Genomic DNA, 24,662 nt, shown 5'->3' with positions numbered 1-24,662 from the left:
GACCATTTTCTCTTTTATTTCCTTCGACGACATCGTTCGTCGCGCATGTCTCTAAGCGCATTCGTGATGCTCGCGCGCATGAAGCGCGAGATGAAAAGTAATCTGATTTCAGCGAATCTGCTGAGAAGCTGCCTTTCGTTCGTATGATTAATGCGCTGAGACGCTACATACAGCGTCGAAAATGGCTGGCTTACGTCTACGCCAAATGCACCTGACTTTCAGCTTTTTTTTTTACTCAAAGTACGATTATAATACAAAGAAGAAAAAGAATTTCTGTACTTAAATCTATTTTATATTAGCGTGTTATACGCTCAATTAATCCGGACCAACGTTAACGAATACCCTCTATTAATTACGTTCAATTTTACTGATGATAGCGAATTAGCGGTCTGCGATTAACAACGCGAAAAAACGTTAATGTGTATTGTGCTTTACTTGGGGAATACTTTGATTTTGTCTTGTTACTCGCGCGGTATTTAGCGAAGCATTTCCTGTTAATGAGATGCGCCAACACTCACTGACTGCAAAAATGTTTACCGAGCAAACAACACTGGCCGCAACAGCATCCCGATAGAATAGGCCCCTGGAGAGATGAGAGCTGTACTTTGTACGATACAATCAACTTCGTCGCGGCGACCTGACATCGAACGGTGTGTCAACATCACTTTGATTCAGCTGCGAACTCCCATCTCTCTCATCTTAGATGTCTCTCTAGTCGACAATTTCATATTGAAAGCTGTATATAAGTGTATATATTTCATAAAAGATTAATTGTAGAATATTTTACATTCATTGTGTACATATTTGCAATTATTATAAAAATTAAATTAATGTTTTTATAAAATCTGTCAAAGTTTCCTAAATCATATCACTACAAATTTTATTATACTAAATATAAGACTGATAATTGGTAATAGTAAACTATTAATTGATATAAATTTAAAGCAAAAATAAATTCAAGCCAGTTTTATTTCGACGTATCCATTTTTTATTATTATTGAATATTTGATTAGTCTTCAATAAATTATTACTAAAATATATATTAATTAATAATATCCTTTGTTAATATTTTATATTTTGAATTATTTTAATTATAATATAATAATTCATATATTTTTAAACGCGATATAATTTAAAAGATCACTAGTACGATTTAGGCGATCTAAATCACCTTTTACATAATGTAGCAAAAAGGAATAATAAATTAATTTGTTATGAAAGATTGAACATGTAATAATAAGTAATTGACACATTAAATTATTTTCAATGTTCAATTATTCGCAAATTCATTTGTGAATAAATTAGTATACCAAATGGAAAGTACATATAATACAAAATAATTTAAATGATACAAATCCGGCAACTCATTTCTAACCTTTTAAATCTATATTTTCTCAATTATAGAAAATATATAGAAAATATATAGAAAGTGTGAAAGATATTTAAAATATAGAAAATGTATTCCAATTCATACATACATTCAACACATTTACGACAAATATCCAAATGTCATCTGCACGTACAACCGAATTAACTTCAGTTGAAATTCTCTGGATTAATACACGCGATTATTTTATTTACAGAACCGCTGACATATCGAACTTGTAAATATTTGGTAGTGACGGGACAACATCACGTAGAGCTTTTAAATTTATTCTCTAACAATCCATTGAGCAATTTCATTTAAACAGATAAAAAAATAAAAAACTTACAATGATTTTCAAGGGTGCTGCAAAAGTTTTACAGTTGTCGGATAAACGAAGAAGAGCTCAAAAATTAAACGCATTTTCAGCAAAAACTATATCCTGCCTAGGACTTTTCTTTCTTTAATTAAATTTAAGATTATATTACCAGAGGGAATTCCTGTTGATTTAAGCTGCAGACACGATTAAGACATCTCCAGATTTACGGAAAAATAAAAGAAACTCCCACTGAGGATATCAATATTCTTTCAGGAGACACTCTAGAGATTTGAATTTGCGGAGCGACAGTAGAGAGAAACTCTCCCCTGGCAGCTTTCGTTCAACACTTACACCAACCGGCAGCCAGAGACTACAATAGTGCTCGTGTGCCAAGATTTAATCGCGTCCGGAGGGAGAAGGCGGGAAAAAGGCAGGAAGCCTGTAAGCAGCAATTTGTCCTGCCGGAAGGAAGGAACGATGAAAGGGCATTTAAAGTTTGCGGACAAGCGCGAGCCGACTTCACGGTACGCTAAACAAAAGGGGTTGGTTTAGGGCGGTAAAGACGCCGAACTTCCTTCCTTCCTTCCTAGGATGTAGTTCCCTTTTGTGGAGACACGTGAAAAGAGGTAATATCGGAAAGGAGAGAGAGAGAGAGAGGATGAGAACGAAGAAGAAGTCACGAAAATATAGAAAGTATAGAAAGAAATCGAGAAACTTATTGAAGGGTCCAATATACTTAAGCTACCGCGGTTCATTCCTTTCTCGGGCCTCTCTTGCCGTGCTTGAACGCCTTTCTACGACGTGGCTGACATCCAATAAGAAGAAAACTTTACAACCCTTGTGAGAAAACATGTCTCGCTTCACTTGGATCGACAGAAGAGAAACGGAAACCGGCTTTCGTTACCGATGCGAAAACAGACGTGTGGTCGAAGATGTGGCAAGAGTAGGTTCAGTAGATCGATGCTTAATTACTCCGGAAATTCCTTCCTGTGTCCCAGAGAACAGAAACCTTCGGCGTATTTGGAACGAAATCCGTGCGGTTTTCTCGCCCTCCACCGCGCCGCACCTACGATTCCGACAAGCGTAACAATTTATTCGCGAGCGATTGCGAGATGTGAGACTACACCTGATACCTCGAGAAACTGTTTGTTTTAGCGGCGATCACGATATCCGACATGCAAGCAAAATTCACAGCATAAAAATACAGAAAAAAATCATCGTTCTTCTGTACTGATATTTTTCGATTCAACGACGAACCTGACGTTAAATAGATATTGAATTGGAACAAAATTCGTAACATTTTATTTGTATCGTGTCAATGATTTTTTTTTAATATCTTTTAATAATTTTTAATAATCCGTTTTTTCAATTGCAGTATAATTTTTTTATGGAATTATAAGTAATCAAAATCCCTTTTTATTTAATCTGTGATAAAATAACAAAAAAATCTTAGAAAAATTTTGAAAAAACAATTTTATAGAGAAAAGTTTTAGGCTTTCACATTAGAAAGTAAAAAATTTTCGTAAGATTTTTTTGAGTAAGTGACAGATTCCACAAAGTGAGAAGAAAATTTTCCATTTTGTGCAGCTCGTAATTTTTTATACATATATACAAAAATTCACAAAAACTCAAAAGACATAGTGACCTTTTGAAAATAGAGATTTTAAGCTTTAAAATTCTTTTCCTAAATTTAAATTTATTTTTAACAAAGTTACAGCTGCTTAAATTTTAAAGTCTATGGCGGGAACTTTTGTTCTGATCTAATATTTTTCTGATGTACTAGTTGCATATATTTCTCAACATGTACTAGTTATTATTACGATAAATATCACCACATGCCTCGAATTGGTAACACGTCCGTCATGGAATATAGGAAGATTCAGATTTAAATCCCAGCTGAGGTAATATTTTTGGTATAATAAATTTTTTTACAGTTTTAACCTTTCTGTCAATGTATAGATATCTTTATATTAAATTTTAAACAGTAAACTTATACTTTTATACTTTTATACAAATTTCATTATGATATCTCAAAAACCTCAAACAACAAAAAAGTTTTGCACAGAAAAAAATTTTTTCCTATTGTAGCTTACCTTTTTTTTATTAAAATATGTTTGCTGCCGTAACTATAAATTTATGAACTTTATTTATGGCAAAATTGCTGTAGTTGCTAATATAGGTATTACAGCTAAGACATTAGCTATAATATTATTTTTTAGCTGTCCATATTTTACACTTATAATTTACTCCGTCAGTTTTTAGTTACAATAGCTGCTTTCTTTTTTTATGTGAAATACAGTAGTAGAAAGAAAAATTATATATTGACAGAAGAGTTGAAAATGTTCATTAACATTAATATTATTAAATTGCTTGCAATTATATAATTTATGATATTACATACTCCAACTTCATTTCAAGATTATGTTTCAAGATCGCCAAATAATTGATTGCTTTGCTTGAGTTTAAGAAATTAATAAGATTCACGCAAAAATATATCTACTTTCAACAGAGAAAACTACTTTGTACACAACTGTGTTGTAAGAGTTTTTAACATAATTAGTTTATATATTTAGTTCAGTAAAGAATTAAAGGCAAGAACCAATCATATTAAAGAATCTTACAACAGTTGTAAAGTTGCTTTATCTGCTGAACGCAACTATTATTAAACATTTTATTATCAAACAAGATTTGCTTTACTGAAATATGACTTTCTTTCCTTATTTGTGTTAAATATCCTTTTAATCTTCCAACTTATCGATTTCTCTAATTAGAGTTTCGTATTGATGTTATTCATCACCACACACAGTAAACTGCCAAGTTTAGGACTAAGCAAGACCTCTGTTGTCGATACGTCCGCGAGCGTGGTGGTTCCCGCTAAGAACTTTACATCGACCATTAACACGCTCGCACAAAGCCACGCTTCCGCGGGTGTGCGGGTGCGCGGGATCGATGTGATGGGAGGAATTGTGTGCGAGAGACCGCGAGTTCTCGCGCTTCAGATCGCACGAAACATCGTCGCTTTGACACGGTCCGATACGATTTTACAGAGCGGCGCCTTGTGCAACTTGGACATTGTGCGGGTGCAACGGCGCGTTCCACGCCCCATAGATTAACGTCGTATATGCAGCCGCCGCGCCGGCGGTCATGTCGAATTCGCGTTTCGAATTTCAGCGCCACCAGGCTTATTACCAGTTGCAGGCACGATAATGAGGCCAAGGCGATGATACGCGCCGCGAGGAGATGCAGTCGCGTCCGGAACGCCCCGAAAGCAAACCTCTTGAAAACTGCAAAAGCAGTGTGGCACGTCCGATCGATTCCAATCTGCATCGCAAAAGACGATTTACATTACTTACGTTGAAAAACGGTCACGCGCAGGAAAAGCAGGATCATTATACGCGCGACGATGCGAAGGAAAATGACTTCTTTTTTTTTTCTTTTTTCTTTTTTCAGCTACGCAGCAGCGAATCTTCAACTCTTTTGTGTCGTTCGCACAAGCGTGGTTTTCCCCCCTTTCATGATAGTTACTGCGAAAAAGATCGCCTCTGAGAACAGGTGTGTGAGAAGAGAGAAGCAGAGAGAAAGAGATCTCGACTACTATACCTCATTTAAAAAAAACCGATATTTTCTCCTGGGTTCCGACTACATAATTCTAAAAGGGATACTAACACATTAGCTAATGTTATCTCTGGATATGTACGTGCTTCGTTTTGTAGCGATGTGAATAAAAATTTAATTATTTTAGCTTGATTCTTTTGCAGTTCATCCTGTACAGTACAGTGCGATAGACAAAAACAGTTAATTAAAATGAAGAATTCTACTAATTTAATTTAAATACGTAAAGAAGCGTGAAATACGACTGAGGCAAATCTTTTGATACTTAATAATATTTCTAATTTCTATATAAATACATTTAAATACATTTTAATACATTTTATTACACTTTAAATACATTTTCCAGTTCTTTAAATTGTGCGCCAAACACAACTGGTCTGGAAAAGTCCTATACTAAAGCTAGAATAATATCACAAATTAAATTAATTGTCAATTTAATAATAATAATAATAATAATAATAATAAATGAAAAGAGAATGGTTTTGTCAAAATATCTAACAATTTAACACTATTATACAAATATACAAATTTGAAAAGAATTTTTGGACCATTAAAGTAATTATATCTAATATTATTACAAAATCAACATTTACAGAGATGTGTCAGACATACATAATAATATATGAAAAGAAAACGATTTTGTCTAAATATTTAACAATTTAACACTATGTATTATACAAATATATAAATCTGAAAAGAATTTCCATTAAAATAATTGGAATGTTGGATCATTAAAATAATTATATCTAATATTATTACAAAACAATCAACAGAGATGTGTCAGACATACATAATAATTATGAAACACTCAAAATTGAAAAGGAAACTTCTCCAAAGGAACTTGATAAACTTCTCAAAAGGAACTTGATAAATTAGAGAAACATAAAAGATGTTTGCTTTGTCGTTGGTCAAATGATAGAAAAATTGTATTATGTCTTATATAGCAAATCGAAACGAGGAACATCATACACATTATTATACATGCTGCATCGTATTTTTCTTTACACAAAGAAACTTAATTTTATTACTTATAAAAATTTTCATTTCTCTCAAATAATTCAAACTTTTTGAACATTATCTATTCTAACATTATATTATTCTATCCTGCTAATTTATCGTATGTTATTCTTTATGGATGGAAAATTAGAAGCTCACCTATTTTCGATAATTCATATGGCGATTTGACGCGCCATAAATTTTTATTGTATCGCAGACCAATTGATACTTGAACACATAAAGTCAATTCGCGATGTAAAATTATGGTAACCGCAATTGTGTTAGCTGCTCGGGAATAATATCGCTTCAACGGTTTATGATATATGAAATACTCGAAATGCTCGAAGCAATTCTCGTGCGTACCCTGCTCTCTCGGATGAGGATTTCTTTTTCGACTTATTTATAACTAAGTCTCGGCTTGATTATGCAATCTGCTTTGTGCAATCGGGGAACACTTCTGCCACGCACGGAAATGCATTACCCTTTCCACAGTTTCTACGGCTGTATAAAGCTGCCGGTGAGATTTCGAGCGAGGAATTCAACGGTGAACTCGCTTGCGTCGTGAAAAATGCAAACGCGCGAAAGTGAAAGAAAAAGACGAAGAAAGCAAAGTCGGGAGGGAACTCTCGTCTCGAGTGGTACCCTCAGGGGGGCAAGAGAAAAACCGGAGAAATAGTTTGAACTTTGAATTACCTGCCGGATATACGCGAGGTTTGCTAGATTACGAACATTCGTAAGCTGCGCTACACTTTACGCGAAAAGAGGAATTCCGAAGAGAGGAGCGGTAACTCCATCGAATGGAATTCTCATTATTTACGATATTCACCGTCCGCCGCGTCAGTTCTTCTCCCCGGAAGTATATCAAAGTCGTATTTCTCCGGGAGTCAATACCACGGACGTAGTATTCATAAACTTCCTAATTTACTTTAATAAAACATATATAATAACCGAGGCAGCTGTCGTGCGAATCAAATGAAAATCGAGAGGCAAAATTGTCTTTTAAAGAATATCTTTACTGCATCGGGCTCTTTCATATATTTCAACGCATATATCATTATTGCGAAAACTTTAATTCGACCTACGGTCTACGGTTTTGTTTTATAAGGCTTTGCTATTTCTATGGAAATAAACTATGCGAAAACAGCAAATACTTGTTAAATTCATTAATTAACTCGCCGTCATTCTCTAGTTTACTCGCTATCAAATTAGTTCGCCGCAATCAAGTTAACAATCGAAAACTTCCTTCAGACACGCAAATTACCGAGCTAGAAACACGAGAATTTGCAATTCGCTTTTGTTTAAGACTTCGCCGGCACTAACTACGTAGGTTACAAATAGCAATGTCTTCGAGTATACTTGGGAGATGACTGAGACGGACAGTAAAGAACCCCATGAAGTGGCAAGAAGAGTAGGTACCCGTAAAAACTGTGGAGCTGCAGTAACAAGCTAAAGCAAATGAAAGAAACGACCAAGTCCCTTCAGAAGAACATCTGACTTGAACTACTTTCTCCCTCTCTCGTATGATTAATTTCCCTGTTCGCAACCAGTTATTTTATCATCAAGCAAAATTGTGATAGATTATGTTTTACGCTAATTTCGTTCATGGAATTTCTCGTAAAAATACGATTAGATCCATTCATACAAAATGAGTGACCTTAATATCTATTATTTTTAAAACTAGCTCTTTTATCTGTTTTTCTCACGAAAACGATACGCTAACATTTCGAGCCATAAAAGTCTTACATAAAAGATATTAAGAAGCGATAAATCATAATAATAGCGTATAATTAGTAGACAGCAAAGTCAATTTTTTTATTTATTGTTCATTATTTCGAACAAGTTTCCATATAGAAAAAAAACGAAATAAATATCAAAATTTTCTTTGATATTTCTTTTTATAATCGATAGATTATATTGCATTCTAATTTCCAACAGAAAGCTCTCACTTGTATTTATTCTCTCTAACTTGATTTCGTTTCACTTTTACTGTTTCAAAGTTCTCTAAATGTAACTTGCACTTAGAGATTGGCCTCGCGACTCTGTAAGAACGACCGAGGCTGCTTAGCAAAAACGACCCATCACGCGCTGGATAGAAAGAATGGAGGCAGAGAATTTTCTCGAGATGATGATTCGACTTGAAGAAAAGCCAAGTAGGAAGTAGAGTCTGGGTGGAAAAATCTCGGTCTTTCTCTCTTAGTGACTTTTCTCTCTCTCTTTCTCTGTGATTGCTGAATACTCGAAGCAGCAATACTCAATGTTGAAAGAGAAAAAGAGAGAAAGAGAGAGACAAAGAGAATGACACAACAGTCCTATACACGTGCGAGATCTCGTGCGAATCGTGACATATTGCGTGTCGCGGTAGCTGCTTCCGTGGAACGACGCTCGGACGCTCAATGAGGGCAATGGCGACGGTGGTGGTGTTCCTCGTTATCCATATGCAATATGCATGGAAGAAAATATGCACACGCCAGTCTATAATTTAGCGGCGGCGGACGGAAGGTCTGTGTGAGATTCGTGCGTGTGCAAGTGAACTATGTTGACGGAGATGGAGAGCACATTGGTAGAAACCGGCGCCAGCAGGTTTGTTGTGCTTGTCCTTCTCTTGATTAACATCCCATGTCGTCTATCGGCCACCGATATGTACCTCGATGTTAGGTGAAATAATAGAAACGGAACAATATTTTGAATAATATTAACGTCTTCATCAATTATCATTATTATTACAACTAAATCATAATTGATGTTTGATTAGTAAAGATTCTCGCATTAATATCATATGGGAAAAGTGGCTTCGAACAAATGGCTATGATATTTTGTAAATTAGGAGCTGTTGATCCAAAGTTTCTAGAAGCAATCATATAAAAAATGGATAGATTTTGTTGCAACACTAGCGGCTATTTAATCAGATTAAAAAGTATTTTTTTCTTTATTAAATTATTCATTTGTTGATAACGGTTTTATTTTAAACTTGCATTTACACAGAATAATAAGATGAATCAATTGATGTAAAGAAAACACACACAGTTGCTTTGCTAAAAAAGATTATACAATTTACATATTTTTTTAAAAAAACAACTATGTGTTTTCTTTATACCAATTCATTATTTTATTCTGTACATTTTCAAAGTATTAAAGTTCAGTTATTAAAAAATAAATTTAGTAAATCAAGATTTTTCAATTCAATTAGACCTAAAGTAGTTTTCAAATGGTGCTACAACAAAATCTGTCCATTTTTTATGAATATGCCTATAGAGACTTTTGAACAACATCTTATAATTTACAAAATACACAGTTTCAATTTGACTGAAGCCACTCTTTTAATATAACATGTAAGTTCTTTTGACAAGAATAATTTTGTTACAAAAGTTAAGAAAATACAGCAATATTAGAGATATACGAGAATGTCGCTTCTATTTTTATTTTCACGTATAAAATTATGTATGTATAAAATTTACTGGAAGAGAACGAATATTGCAAGTGAACCATGTTTCCGATAAAATCAGATTCACCGTAGACAAAGAACGAATCAATTGCGAAGTTTTACGTCCAATTTGGCCGTTGACGTCCGCAAATTGAAAACGAATTCCAGAACTGCCACTCTTTGTGTTTCGCTATGACGTTGCGGGGAAATAGAGAAAAATATCGCTTTTGTTCAAACGATATCGGAAATGGAATAAAAAAAAAGAGTCACAAGTCCGCCCGTGCGGAAGGCATACGAAAAATACGAACAGAAAAAATCGCGACAACGTATACCTTTGTCGACTGTAAAGCTGCAGATGTAGAATTCCTAAAAAAAACTATCCCATACAAATAGTTATCGCGTGCAACTCTGGTACCGTCTGTGGAAAATTTAGGATTTATCCGACAATTTTATTCGTCGCTTTAACAAGCGAAATATTTAGCGTCACGGCGCTTTTCGCAACAAATTGCGACCGGCGCGTCCGACGTCGAAAGCTGCCGCGCGTAACAACGCAAAAGCCATTTTTTATCCGAAAATTTCGTGGACGGATTGGCGCGTAGTGCCATAAAAAAAGAATCCCGTGCCTACGGTCGTGCGACGATAATATTCGCGACGCGCCTTCTATGTCGTCCGATTCAATTCGTTACGCTGCGGCGTAGATAAAAGTTATGCAGATCCGGAAATTAGAATTCAATCGATAAATCACTTTTGCTCGTCGATTTTCACGGTGGAAGCGCGCCAAGGCGAGTCCCGAATGGCCCTCCGCGAGATATAACGCGCAGCTAGCGACTGTTATTTCGGCCAATTAGTTATCCGCACAGCACCCGCAGCGAGTGGAAAATAGCGCACGAGAGCGATAAACATACATAATATCGATTCGCGCAGTATTATAAACGAGCACATTAGAGACACATCGAGCGCAAAGAATCTGAAAGAAGCAGACGATTATATTGCAATTCTGACACTTGTTAAAAAGAATATTAAATATATCGCACGTTTCTCGTGAGACTATTCTTTCCTTCTACACGTAATATAATTTACAGGTCTTTTATACGCGCGTTGTTTCCTTAAAATCCTTACAAGATTTCTTTGGAATTTGCGCTCGTACGAATCTTTGGAAATTCCAAGGGCGCGGTGTGTGCCGTCGTGATCTCTTTTTCGACAAGGGCTTTTAAATCGCCGAGAATACCGCTTAACGAGACGGTTCAACCCGTTATTCCGTTTAACGGTACAAAAGATCTGGAACCTTGTGACGTTTCATGGAAGAAGGCAAGCTTTAATGGGGTCACTTTTCATATTTCATGCGGGGCCACGAAGACGTACGGCGATGAGCGAAATAAATTGTATAATTATATATCGCGTGTATATCAAATGAAAGTCTGGTAAGAATAATCAAGCCTATAAATAATAGTATTGGAGCTTGGTGAAATAATTTCAATCAAATGTTCGGTCAACATATAATCAAAATTAAACTTAATTTTACTTTTGAAAATATTATCTTATTTTTCGAATTATCAAACAGTTAGTTACCATCATGTTTTTTAGTTATTTATTACATTTAAATATTCTATCAATACGCTAAATAAAGTACATTTGATAACTAGTAAGAGAAAAATGATTTTACTAAAAACTGATATCTAAAAACTGATTAGTTAGATACATCTAGAAATAATTTTTAAACAATTAATGTAGGATACTCTCAAGGTGGTTAATAGAATGTCAAAACTTTTTACAGCTTTACTCATCGTGCTTGAGTTCGCCAATTATTTTCATGGTTCAACAGAATTATTTTCAGATCTAACTAAATTTTTTAAAATACTTTAGCAAAATCATTCTTTCCATGCATTATTAGACTTTTCTTTCAATATATCGCGTGAGTTGTCGAGAGAAGTATCGGCTTTAATCAGATCTAATGAAAAGGGAGATCGAAATTGAGATGGGAGGGTCTCTCCTAGAAGAGGACCTTTCACCTGGTAATGGTTTGAGAAACTATTGAGAAACCATATCCACCGGCATGCGCCAGCGTGGCCATTTATGGCCGCGCAAACAGATCGCGCGTCGTAATGCATGTCGATTGTGCCACGTTGAGAATGTATTCCCTTTTACCTATGCACGTTGCATTTTCGTAACTATCTTTCTCTCGATTTTCCCTCGAAAACGATCAACTGTATCGAAAAAGGCAGAAAATCGCATGGGGCTGAGAAAAATATATATATCGCACGTAAAATTCTCTCGGAAATATATAAAATGTACATACGTACACTCTGCTACATACGTATTGCTGACAGTAAAATTTTAGCTATATCCTTTCACGTTTAAATCGCCAAACAATTAATAAAATACAAAAAAGAATTTATTATTATTCATGGTCGTTATCAAAGATACAGTTATAAATATAAAACACATTCAATTTATTGCATTTTCTTATAAAAGGCGATAATAAAATCAAATATGAGAAAACAAAGAAAAACTAATATAAAATATTAAAATGTTATAAAACAAATATTACTTTTTAATAAAAATTTTATTTTTCAATAAAATAAATATTACTTTTTAATAAATTTCAATAAAACTTTTTAAATTTATTTTTCATTAGATATAGAACGTTTACGTCAATTTGTGAGGGTGTTTTTATACTTTTTGCCAAGGCAAAAATATTGTAAATAAAACATTGTCGAAGAGCAAGTGTATTATCGATAAGTCCATCAATGACTGTTCGACGTATGAAACACGATTTATTGTGTACAAAAAATCTGTACGCCAATAGAAATTCAATATGACATTGACTCACCCTATGTCATTGGCGAACAACGTCCAATTGATCCTTGACGCACATGTCTATTTTATCAAAGTCCTCGAAACTTTCTACTCCACGCGGCGGCTATTCGATCTGGAACAAAAATTTTAATTATGTTTAACCCCAATGATCATCAAGCGTGCAGAATAGCGCGTAGTTTGAGTTTACATTTACCAATGGTTACGCCACGTGAAATTTTATCTACAAAGTCAATAACATCGATACATGGGAGAAATCCGATATTTGATGACATTCGAACATGCCCCTTGTATCAAATGCTTTTAAAGCCCAGCGTATGTTGCACGAGTAAATTAATCACGTCGCGTCGCGTATTTTTATTCGCGCGCCACCGATCAAATTTATCGTGGGGAAAAGTTAAAGCGTACGAGGTGCAGCTCACAATTCTGTTAACAGAATGAATATCGAAGCGCAATTAACTGCAATTAATCTTTGTACTTATACAGGTTATTCACAAACTCCCGGATGTATACGCTTAAAATTAAAGAAGAGATGGAGGTATAATAATGTGCTTGCAAATAGGGTGATTTACTACGTTTATTTATATACTGTGCTTATACAAATGCCGGGAATTAGGGAGATAACGTGAAGATTACGATGGGAAAAGTAGCTGCTTCTCTGATGGTTAACACAGGCAGTAAACTACCCTTTACCTATATCCTGCACCGCGAAAAGGGAGCAAGTTATAAATGCCCGGAACAACGTTAACTCGTTGCTGGCTGTGCCATGCAAACGCGATCAGATTTACGGGTATTTACGGCAATGAGCTACGACTTACTAATATGAGTTGATTGCACGGACATAACGTTAAAACGGCTTTCAAAAAGGAAGAAACGACGAATAACTGACAGACATATTATACACGAAATGTTTCACTACAAAAACCCCGATTTTATCTTCATTTGCAAATAAAAAGCGAAAGTTAATATATAGTTTCTAATATATAGTTTCTATATATCATTTCAATGTCAATCACAATCATTTGTGAATTATATCTTAAAAGAAAAGGTAAAAACGTAACGTTAAATATTGCACGATGCATCAATGTAAAAATAATATAAAAACATTTATATAATAATCCATCTTTCCTTATAGTTTTATTTATTGAAGGATCGATCGTAAAACTTCTCCCACGGAAAGTTAAGCAAATTTTACCTTCGTCTCTGGATCTATACATTGCAGACATTTTATGAAATGGTTCTCGGGAAGTATAGGAGCTTCTCCAGCAACAGTTTAATATCTATATTTTCGCGAAGGCATGCCGCTGCATAACTTTGCATTGTAACGGATTGTTTTCTTTCGGACGGATATCGCGTCGTGTTCGGAGGACACTGCGTTGCACTTTGCATTTTTCAGCGAATCATACGGAGTCTCATATGCTGCCGAGCTGCAGCAACAGAGACAGCGCGGCAGTATCAGCTGCGACTGCAAATCCCCGGCACCGGTGCATCATCCGGGATGCAGAAGGAATAGAGACGATGGTGCATCGGGGACAACCCTCTTGGGCTGGTCGACTTCCGGTGCACCGTCTGCAATTCTGTTTTGTAATATTAAACTCGCTCGGGGATGAGTATGACTCCGCGCGAGGCGCACAGAAGAACGGTAACGTTCGGATCTTGGGGGGAGGAAAACATAGATACAGTAAAGGAGGCAAACTATCCTGTAAACTAAATTGAAAGTGAACAATTCTTCGCTCTTCAAAGATCCGTAAAAGCATGTTCATATTTCTCTTCGACAGCAGAGTATTTTTCTCGAAATATGAGTTGATAGAATATAAAAGAGATTTTCACAACAAAAAGAGATATTTTAAGAAAATTACACTATTTCTATTTGCCCAATAATATCATTTCACGATAAAGAGAATATGTAAAAATACACATTTTGGCAATTACACAATTATCGATTTACTAGATACAGAGTGAATAATACTCGCTAAAAGAAACTTTTGGAAAAAATCAAATTTTTCCTTCAACTTTAACACTTTGTATCTTTGAAATTAAGTCATTTCAGACATATGATTATATATTTTCATCTTAAAATTGTGTGAAGTATCACCATTTAAGCTCTTTTAAAGTATTTATCCGAGTAGCACAACAGCGCTTACAAAGCGTTAACAAAGCGCTAAAAAAGCGCATATAATCGCTTTTTTAGCGCTTTGCAAGCGCTGTTGTGCTACTTGGGTGGTATATGTATATATTTTTTTCGAAAAGAAAATCAGTGGAGGGAATTTCCACATCTACGTAGACAAGGATATGAAAATATTTACATAATTCTCGTCAGGAATTCTTAATATCCGGGTTACATACATTTATTTTCTCGCTTCTAGAGAGGAATATCTTCTCTCATCTGGAGCAAATTAACGCGAGAGCACATCAGCCTCACTTCACATGACGCAGGAGGTCAGAGTGCGTCATAGTCAGTAAAAACACATTAGCTGGATTCCCGCTTCGTGAATATACTCGCAAAATGTTCTTTGTAGGATATGAAAAATCGTAACAACGAAACACACGTCCGCCGAGAGCGGGTAGTTTCTTGGTTAAAGGCGACGTTATCTCAAAAAACGACATTTGTTTATATACGGTGTCTATCTTCATCATCTGCGAAAAGCGCGAAAGATTATTACGAGTTTTTTTTTTTTTAGAATATATTTCGTAAGTATTTTCTGTGGAGAAAAATTGCAACGTTACATATTGTATGACATTGGTGTAACGCGACACATTTTATCTCCTTTATCAGATTTTTACGTTTTATCATTCCATCCACGATAGGCATTTCCCCGTGGGCTTACCATTCTCATCTCGTCCTCTCAGCCGCAGTATAAAAGAAATCGAGAAAAAAAGTTAACGTTTTCAGATCCTTGAAAGTTTCGATGTTCAAATTGAATGTCAAAGAATCGCAAAAGTAAGACATGAGAAAGAGAAAGTCAGGCAAGACTTTTCGGAAGACAAAACTGATGTAGCAAGACGAAGAGAGTTTCGTGAGGAAACTATTTCTTCTGTTGGAGACATCAAAAAGATGATCCCTTTGATTCGCTCTCATCGTAAATCGTCAACAATATGCGATACATCAAAAATCTTCGTATAGAAAAATAACATATCTAAATCTCTTTAAATACGGTCGGAAGATAAAAATAAATATATTTCAAGACACTTTTTTCATAAAATAATAAATAAGGAATACAAGTAATTAAATAGCTTGTTTAATAACCCCGCATCAATTATTTTCAATTTTAAGTCTTTAAGTGAAGATTTAAAGCGTACAAAACGTTTACTGTAATTGGCAATATTTGGGGCAATACTTCACGATCCAGTCTCACCATTTACCAATCGAAAAAATCTGGTCGATGGGAGCTCGTTCGGTTTATTGCGGGCTGAAATAGAGAATGAAAATCCCTGGCTGCCGTGAATAGTAATCCACGTATAGACCACGGCCAGAACGGTTTCACTCGGATGTCTCGATTATCCGAGCAATGTGCAAGTCATTTGTACGATATTCAAATATTATATGTCTGCCATGACACGGCCAGTTTCATGTTTCATCGGTCTGCAATTTCGAATTGCACTCGATCTTCCATGTCGTATCTCATAAACGAGTTACACTCCCTATGGTTTACAAAATTTACATGACGCCATGTCTCTCGTGAACGTTTTAGAAAATATTCCGCGAGAAAATCTCGAGTTGCTGACCACTGCAGCATCGAAGTAAAATACCGGGTATAAAGTTGAAAAAATGAGGTCAAATACTGGTAACTTTGTGAACGTTTATTTTATGCATTAAAATAATGAGTAAATTTAATTAATAAATGTCTATATATTTTAATTGTACATTTTGTATATATAATATGTACTATGAATATATTTTTGTCGCTGGATATGTCATATTAAATGTGTTTTTGAAAATGCGCTGCATGCGACTTGGTTATTAGAAAAAATATAAAAAAATTGTATAATATATTACTTAACATATACGATTATTATATTTGTATCACGTACATGCTGCGATCCGTACGAATCAATCTACTGAAAAGAAAAAAAAGACTAGAATAAAAACGTCCATTATGTAATAAAAATAGAAATTCAATTCGTATTTCGTAAAAATGGAAAAATGGAAAAGAAGAATTGGAGATATAGATGCACTCCGTGTTCTCTGAGCATGTATCCGCATTTTTTATAAATATATTCCGATTCGTGAGAGCAATATTGAAAATATCTCCTTTGAGAGATATTTTGCAATGTTTCCTCCCCGTCAACTTTTTTAAATATCTATTTCATGCTAAAATAATCTGTTATAACACATTTGATGCAGCCGAATATATTCTCATGCATACATAATGGTATAGTTGTCGAATAAAATCCAAGAATGTACGAAATATTCTAGAAATTACATCTATTTTTATTTTTTATAATAAATTTAAAATCTATTTTTTCTCTGTAAAACCTAATTTTCAATAATTCACATTTCTAGCTCTATTAAGAATCTCAAATCACATTTCTTTAAAAAATTATTTTGATTTCAAATCTCAAATTGAAGTTCCTATTAAAAATAAAAGAGTACAATAGGTATACGTATTTTATGTTACTTATTAATTTTTAAATTTATCATGGACGTTTAAATAACTCTCTATTAATCAAAACACGGCATAACATAATGTATGATTGTTAGAATAGTTATAAGGTCTTTTGCGCAAGGATGGAGAGAGGAGAATCAGAATTCATCGATAATTCATGCTTTTCCAACCAGTTTTTCATTCAGTTATCTTGACACAAGTCTATATGATATCCAAATATTATATATCCCACGCGCGGTGTCGGCTATTCACTTTTCATCGATTCGCCGCGATCCGGAAATTTACTGGATCTTTCGCAGAGCGATGTGCTGCAGGCCACAGCTAGATCCGTTTTATCGTCGTCCGTAGCGAGTAATAAAGTTTTCATCGTTTCGACCGCCGGCTGCGCGGAAATGCAGTTTCCTTGTTAGCGGCTGAGCGTACACACAGTTTCGAACGGAGAGAACGGGCGGAAGCACAGCATGGATTCGGCAGTAGATCGACGGTCATTTTAATCAATCAGCTATCTACTTGCCGTGTAAGCAAACTTCGAAAGATGTAAAGTAGCTAAAGAAAGTATTTTAAAGAAAAAACGATTAGGGAGGGCATATAAATCACATTTACAGATCTTCAATCAAATTTCTTTTACATTCTAATTTAGTTCTATACGAAAAAAATCATGCTAAAGTATCTAAAAATTCAGTAGATATAGATCTGAAAATTTTGTTTAATCAAAATAATATAGCTCAAATTGGTTGTTAAAATGTTTCATAATATTCTAGAGCATTGTTAGCAATGCTTAAATGTTCTATATAATTATTTTGAATAGTCCACACGACAAAATTATTTTCAAATTTATAATTAGCTAAATTTTTAGATAAATTTTTAGTAAAAAAAACTGTTCTTTTCGTGTAATAATTTATATATATGAGTAGTTTAACTTCCGTCCGGAAATTTCAGTAATAGTAACGAAATTGTAGATATGTTAGTCCCAATGTAGATTTCTTTTTAAATTTCTTTTTCCAAATATTCCCTTTACACGCTGTCACTTCTCCTATCCTTTTGGCGACGATGCTATGCCTGAAGAAGTCTTTGGGTTGGTGTCGGAGTCATCGGAGTCTCAGTGATAATCGCCGATAACCTCCTTTCCATTCCTGACTTCTGCACACCACTCATACCCTTGAGATTTGAAAAGCACGTGTCACCGAATTGAATTTGAAAACGTCATGGAAGCTTAATCCCTTCTTCATCTCTTTTAAGTTGTCTAACGGGTACTAGTACTGGACCTCTGCTTAAGTCAAAAAAGTCCTTGGGCAAAAGAAGAATAAGAAGAAAGGATTTTTGATCAAAAACTTAATACAGCGCTACTCGAGCGTATATTTGATTTCCTCCCTATGTTTGCTGCTATTATTCTATGACCACAATGCGCCTCGGATCGCTCCCATTCTATAATATAGAAAACTCTTTTGCTACGAGAGATATGAAAATTCGGTACTCCGTCGTTCTTAGAGAAGTCGAAAATTCCTGATAAAATCATTTATGCGTATATGCAGTGTATTCCTTTAGAATTACACGTATTACGTATCTTTCGATATTTGATGCATCCAAATGCATCTAATTTTTTATCTGCTGTAATCCATTTAATAATAAAAATTGTTACAGTAATGTGATTTAGCAGAAAGGATTGTTCTCAGTGAATAGCGGAGCGGCTTGAAGATCTTAGCCAAAGCTCGGCTTTCCGAGGAATGGTTTCTATTGTGTTCCTTCAACAAAATTCCCGGAGCAATTTCGAAAGCAGCACACAAACGAGTCGCCAATCGTTTCCGGGGGAGAAACTTTCGTGGACTAACTCCAATTTTTCCGCAACGTCCGATGACGGCGATACATACCGCCGTTACGCTATATGCTGCGTTTCTACGGCTTTTAACCAATGAATTTCTCTCATTTTGCAAAGCGAATGCGACTATCGACCAACGGCTATGTCTGATGGATTCTGAGTTAGCGCTCTTCCCACTCCATGAAGAACCGATATAAAATCCGATTACATTTTATTATTCATTTAATTCTCCGAACTTAAACTTTTTTTCGTTCAGCACACGACGCATTGCTGGATTATAAGATTATAAAGAATAGCAAAATAGGAATGAGCATGAGAGAAAGAGAAAGAGTGAGAAATAAAGTAAAATAAAGATATAAATGTAAGCAATTAATCGAAAAAAACTGTAATATTGATTATAATAAAAAATTTAGTGAAGAAAAAAAATTATAAATATTTCAATTTTGATTGCTGAAGCCATTATATTCGCTGAAAACAAAGTTAAATCTACTAGAACGTTATATTGGTTTCATTACTAGAATTGAGGTTTCTATGTTTCTAAACCATCTGATTGCTCTTCCGTTCAGCAGGAAATTCGAAGACGATTTCACTTAATGAAGTAAACGCGGATATCCGTCGAGGACGGCATCGCTTGAACGCGATTGCCTGTGGCATTTTATCAGTCGACATTTTCCCATTCAATTCTTTATCGCGGTTATCATTACCACTTAAGATACGTTAACGTTTCCCTTTAAGAACATCTATTAAACCGGTAATCAGCTCTGCCGTGTTCTAATCACATAAGCGAACTTTCGATATTAAATTTTTTGTTACGATTATCGTTCACATCGTTCCATTCCAAATCTCTCTCTCCTCGAGATACGACGTTTAATTAATAACCAAACTCACGGTTGTCACTTCGAAATAGCGCTTATCACGAACATATTCAACGCTGGCTTGTAAAGTCATAACAGAGGTCAATTCAGAAAAGGTGGCTATACTGACAGCGCTACGTTGTCTAACAATGCGGTGGACACTTCGCCGTAATTTGGCCGGCCAATAGCAGGAAGATAACTACGTTATATGGTATTTCGACCTGCCTTGAACGGGAAACATTCAGCAGGGTGGCAGAAGCAGACCCCGGGGAGCAATTCACTTACATTGCTAATACCCACCGCCGGTCGTGCATCGGTGGATAGCAAGTATTCTATTAACATCGGGATACTTTGACAACATCAGTCCCAAGGATATTCACATCTAAAATACAAATTCAGCAACTGCTTAAAAATACATCGTCGCGACAATTTTGAGCTTTTTCTGTAAAAAAATAAACATTTTCTTCTTATGTATGCGACAATTTTAATTTCATGTAATATTAAAATACAAATATTAACAGAGGAAGGAGTGATCGATATCGATATTACTTGTCTTTAGAAACATGAATACAAACAAAAAGTACCTTTTATTAGATAATATAGCAGTTTTAATAATACTGTTTGCAATCTTGCAATAATTAACTTTATCACAAGATAAGCAAAAAATGAACAAACGATAAAATGGGCAGTAAACAGTAATGCCATATTTCTATTCTTTTTCTTTCACAGTAGTAATCTGTACAAAATATTTACAAGTAAATGTATATAAGACTTCCTAGAATCTTTTCATTTCTATAAATATTTTTTATTCATATATATATATATATGCACCCTTTATGCTGTTTTGCAAACATACACGTATAATGTGAGAATTTCTTTTTTCGAAAATTTTCCCAAAAATATAAAATTCCTTTCAACTTCCTTTCAACTCCGGCCATTTGATATTATAACACAATAAAAATTAAATCACTATAAAAACAGTATAAAAATTAAATCAAGTTACGATCAGTTTATACCTCTATTTTATGTTTAAAACCATTATGAAAAAAAAATGAAAAAGAAAGAATATAAATAAAACTAATTTAGGAAACTAATAAAAATATATAAAAAAAAAACAATGTAATATTGTCAATAACATAGCCACTATTTGAACTATACAATTTGCAAAAAAAAAAATCATAAGAATTTTTATATTGTATATTTTCTCATTTGTGTAGAATTTTTACTTTAACTATTTAAATAATTTTTTTTAGTATTAATAAAGTGCAGTAGTTAGTAGTATCAAGGAATAAGAAGGCTCTTTAAAAAATCTGACAGCATTGGCGATTTTCCTCTCCGAACGAATATTTGTTATATAAGCGACATGCTTTATTTAAAACATATTAATGAGGAGCTCTCGACTACTAGAGAGAAAGTTTATTAATATATTTTATAAATCATAACGATACGTTTTTTTTTTTCCTTTTTTTTGTATCCACAAATTCTTTCTATGTATTTTATGTTATGATACGATCGTTGTACGAATATGTAATTAAATCGGAGCATCAACAAATTTTTTTTAAATAAACAGTTTAATTAATGATTCCCGAAATAATTGCGTTTGCGCGCTCATCTCCCATTAGTCCAGACTTTTTTATTTTTAAAAAATTGTTTTAGTCGCAAATAGTCCGCATTCATATCTCACTTTTATTCAATAAACGCGTTCATTTATTTCTGCACAAAAAGAACGGTTTTACTGAAATATCTGACAATTTGACTAGATACGGATTTAAAAATAATTTTGTTTGGATCAAAATATCATCAAAATATCATATAAATATGTTTAAAGACATTTATCGCTAAAAGTGAATGAAGACGGATTAGAGTTTGTAAAAATTTCAACGTTATTCGCATCTTATGAGATAAACTTGATTAAATTCCTGCTCGCATTATAATACATTGTATTCACAATTTATATAGCATCATTCATAATGATATCTGTCACAGCAGCACAATAAAGCGATCATTCCGGATCGGACTAACGTATCGAGACTCCATTACTGCGCGTTCAGTTGTCGCGGAGCCCGTATAATCTTTGCGACTACCTCAATCAGCTGAATCAACGATTGCCAAGGCAGAGCTCACGATAACATTCATGAATTCACGGATCCATCGCAGAGTATGAGTATGAATGCGAGTGTGAGTGCGAGTGCAAGTGCGAGCTCGTGAGATACCAGGGTACGATTGAGGCAATCGGAACCACTTTGACGAGGCGCGACCCTTTCATTAAATATAAGAGCAAAGGGACACGATTCATTTGAGAAGTGGGACGAACGGATTAGATCTCGCGTCCGTTACATATAGGTATACGACACCGACAGCTGTGATTAGCAAAATGGAATTGGCATTGGTAAAGCTCAGTACCCCGAATCATGGTCTATTGAGAACAGGATCTCCGTTCATGTATGTGGATAAGTGATGTCTATTGTATTGCATTAAGGAGCTGTCATTAACACGCGCACGTCATTTGCGTGAGATACGGCTGTTTATTGGCGTCTGCTAAAATATATCGTTTGTCTTGACAGAGGTAATTAATTGATTCGTCGGAAAGTTCTTAATTACGAGCGGCAATGAGTGCGAGTACGTGCTCGTGCGTCAACCACGCAGTGGTCGAGCATTACGACGTGATCATTTTTTTCGATTGTCACGGATGGTTTAATTAATTTAGCGTCGCTCGCCGTCTGCAAGTAATACAGAAATAGCAGCGAACCGGTTTATTATATATCTCGGCTCGACGTGACGATATATATGTATCCGGTAATTTATTAGTATTTTTACACAATTTAATATTTCCTTAAAACTATGTTTCTCTTCATTATTACTTGAAAAATACTTTATGTTTATATAAACGAAATTGCACTATTGAACGTTATACGTTCTATACGTTAAGATGACGTTCGATTTTCAACGTTTCGAGTTTCAGTTCTGCGAACTGTGAGACATTTAAATAAAGGAGAGTATAGGTAAAGGATTGCAAGATCGACAAAGAATTCATCGTGTATTACGATATTGGGGCTCGTGTCACGATTCACATTGTGACTCACGATATATTATTAGTTGTTCATTCTCTCGTGATCTCTATGTAAGGAACAACTATAGCAATTGTTCCCTGATGTTTCTCTTCATGATCGACTTGTCTGAACTTGCGGGAACTAACAAGAAGTAGCAGAGCCGTAGGGGATGTGCTCAACACAGCTCAATAAATTCATCTTCAGTTAAGCATTTATTTGCAAAGATACATATTTACATATGTACAGGTTATATAATGCCGTATAATGCTAATAACATTTTCTTATTTATTTTATTTTGATATAAGACAGATGAAAAAGAAAAGTTAGAGAGCAATAAAAATAAAATTGTAATATATATAGAAATTAATTTTCCAATGTACTAAAATTATTAATAACGGTTACTCAATTTTCGGGCGTAGTTAATGCGACAACAGCGACAGATTGTTGTCGATGCAATTACTTCTGAACCTTGTAATTGCAAAGGCTATTAAGAACTAGCAAGTCAATAGCGATAAATAACAAGAAAGTTCAAGACGAATGATAGTCTTATAATTAAACTTCCTAACTTATATTTGACTTACAATTGCAATTATTTACTCGTAACTATTAAAAAGCCAAATGTTTAAAAGTATGTTATTATTAAAGAAATCACTAGCAAGTCAAAATAACAAGAAAGCTTAACGCAAATTGTAATTATTACAACTAAAGGAAACTTGTTCACTTGAATATTAATTTCACTTATAAATTGTATTTATTTATTTATAACTATTAAAAGTTGAATATTCAAAGATGTATGCTATTAAGAATTAATTATTAAAAAATTATTAAAAAATTACTAAGGAGTTAATATGATAAATAACAAGAAAGTTCAAGACAAATTATAACTAAAAGGAAACTTTCTAATTTGAATTCAAAATTGATAATTGCTTATAATTGCAGTTTTATTTAACTATGAAAAAGCCGAATGTTAAAAAACGTACAAGTATGAAAAACAATTAATCTGCACTTTGACACGACGTGTCTTCGACGAAATTGTGCACAGCCTTTGCGATGAGGTGTGCGATCTTAATCGGCTAGGTTGAAGTAAATGAGACTAATTAGGATTTAATGTATGTGGTCGAGCTAATGAAGCTCAACGACCGGTAGCAAGTTTGCACCGGAACCAGTAGTTGGCGTAACCAAGGTAACTTCATGCTCAAAAGACGAGATATAGCTTTCTGTCATGTGTCTTAATGCGCTTTAGCGACTATAAACGGCTTAACAGGAGCGCCACAGCCGTATGCCGATGTCCGCATAACACTTCGATTAATAACAGCATTTAAATTCGCGTCCTGTGAATGTCGATGTCACATATGCCGTACGTCATGAACAAGATTTAAAGCTATGGATTACTGAAACGTTCAATTTAATATTATCATTTAAATAAAAGTCTTAAAGTTGAGACCCCGAGGATGAGTCTTTTCTCGGAAAAATTAAATGATATTTTCTGTATGTATAAATAGCGAAAAATTATTATAATAGAAACCTCAAAAAGTAAAAACGTATATGTTACTTTTAAAAACGTATCGCTTATATGTCTCAATACACGCGATAAGAGGATAGAATGTATCAGGCGACGCCGATGAAAAGTCGCTTGATAGAAGCGTCGATTTCCAAAAAAAAAAAAAAAATAGATATAAGTTGTGCGTGATCATTTTTGTAATGTGATGTACTGTCATGACGTTTCTTACATCATCAGAGTGCTTTCGCGTATATCACAGGTATATTCCTCTGTATAAAGTACATTCGTAGGAGTATATAGATCTGAGAG

General features: G+C 34.5%; 1 protein-coding gene across 2 annotated transcripts in view; it reads right to left on the bottom strand.

Annotated features, from left to right (window-relative positions):
• LOC108688605 (CD151 antigen-like) overlaps positions 1–24,662 on the bottom strand; it is a 129,357-nt gene that overhangs the window by 79,112 nt on the left and 25,583 nt on the right. For both annotated transcript variants that reach the window (XM_018194932.1, XM_018194933.1), the window contains exon 2: positions 12,542–12,640. The gene's annotated coding sequence lies outside the window, so the exon portion shown is untranslated. The remainder of the gene's footprint in view (positions 1–12,541; positions 12,641–24,662) is intronic.

The sequence above is a fragment of the Atta colombica genome, unplaced genomic scaffold (genome assembly GCF_001594045.1).
Source record: "Atta colombica isolate Treedump-2 unplaced genomic scaffold, Acol1.0 scaffold236, whole genome shotgun sequence".
Lineage (NCBI taxonomy): Eukaryota > Metazoa > Arthropoda > Insecta > Hymenoptera > Formicidae > Atta > Atta colombica.
Note: the sequence above shows the minus strand (reverse complement) of the source record. Positions and strands in the feature narration are given on the sequence as shown.